Genomic DNA, 1,403 nt, shown 5'->3' with positions numbered 1-1,403 from the left:
CTGCTCTGCTCTGCTCTGCTCTGCGGGTGAGCAGATTTCTCTGCTCATTTCTCTTCGGGCAGGTTTTCCCTGGGTGCTGTGGTCCATAGCAGCGCTCAAAGGGTCGTTGAGTTGGGCAGTAGGAGGGTGAAAAAGGTGAAGTGCTCACTCTGATCCACAACCACTGCCTTTCCACAGAACCATCTCAATGCTGAACGTCCTGGTCCTGCATTAAGCCACATTAAAATATTTCTTTTCCTCAAAAATTGTTCCCCCACCCACCATCCATCCATCCATCTATCCATCACCATTCTCTTGGCGGTGTTTCTGCAGAGCCCCATGCTCTGAAGCACATCCATGCACTGTTACCGTGTCACCATGTTTTGCACAAGGGAAATCACTGCTTTTCCAGCAGGAAAAGAAGATTGATGGAAAAAAAAAAATACTTAACAGGGCCATGATGCTATGGACTGCCCTGTAGCTTTGTGGAGACACAAAACTTGCTGTGATGAGGAGACCTTGTAGTCCCGGGGTGTAGAGGTGGACTTGGATCCTTCAAGCACAGATGTACTTAACCATGGCAAAATGGTTTGCAAAATTTCCCCACTTTGTTTCACTAAGATCATCTTGGACAAGGGCTGTCTGTGTGGACAGTGGCAGTGGTTCCCCGTGTATTATTTGTTATACTCTGCTGGGTTTTTTGAGGTGTTCTGGGGGAGCTGTTTCAAGTGGGGATGGATGATATGACACATTATCTCCTTTAGCATGGCACTGTAGGGTTTGTAGGTTGGAAATTTGTAGGTGAAAGAGCCACATGGACTTTTTTTCCTTAGTGTTTGCCCTCCTAAAACTGAGATCTGTGCTGTTAGATGGGAGTGAGACTTTACAGGTCTGAAGAGAAAGTTGCAAATTACTTAAATGAGTTCTTTTAAGTTGTTTGAATTTACTTTACAGCAAAAGAACATTGTGTCAAACATGTTGTAACTCCGTGTGTGTGAGTTATATAATGAAAGGAAAACTGGCTTTGAAATATCGTGCAAGCAACTAGATGTAGTTAATTACTCGGCTTCCAAGAGGTGAAAATGACAGTACTTTGAACAAGTAACTAATTCCTCGAAACTACATGTTTTTGTTTTCATCAGYGTGACCTTTAGTGCACATTGGCTATTTAGTTAAGTGTGGTTTCATCTGAATTGTGTCTGCCTGAATGTTCCTTTCTTCCACCAACTGTTTATTCCTTAAGCCTCTCGAACATCTGAATTTTATCTAAAGGTGTTAGAGTGGTAGATGTGCCCTGTTATTTTCTGTAACTCACCTGTGTGGACAAGTTTTGCTTGGACCAAAGTGCCCCAGAGATTTTTGATGCATGAAACCTCTGGGATAAGTCAGGAGCTGGGCTGCAGGTCAGGATGGGCTGGCAGTGG

Source organism: Malurus melanocephalus, unplaced genomic scaffold (genome assembly GCF_030028575.1).
Source record: "Malurus melanocephalus ecotype Western Australia unplaced genomic scaffold, MMel_1.1 scaffold_562, whole genome shotgun sequence".
NCBI classification, from domain to species: Eukaryota; Metazoa; Chordata; class Aves; order Passeriformes; family Maluridae; genus Malurus; species Malurus melanocephalus.
The sequence above is the reverse complement of the archived record's forward strand: the minus strand, read 5'-3'. Positions refer to the sequence as shown.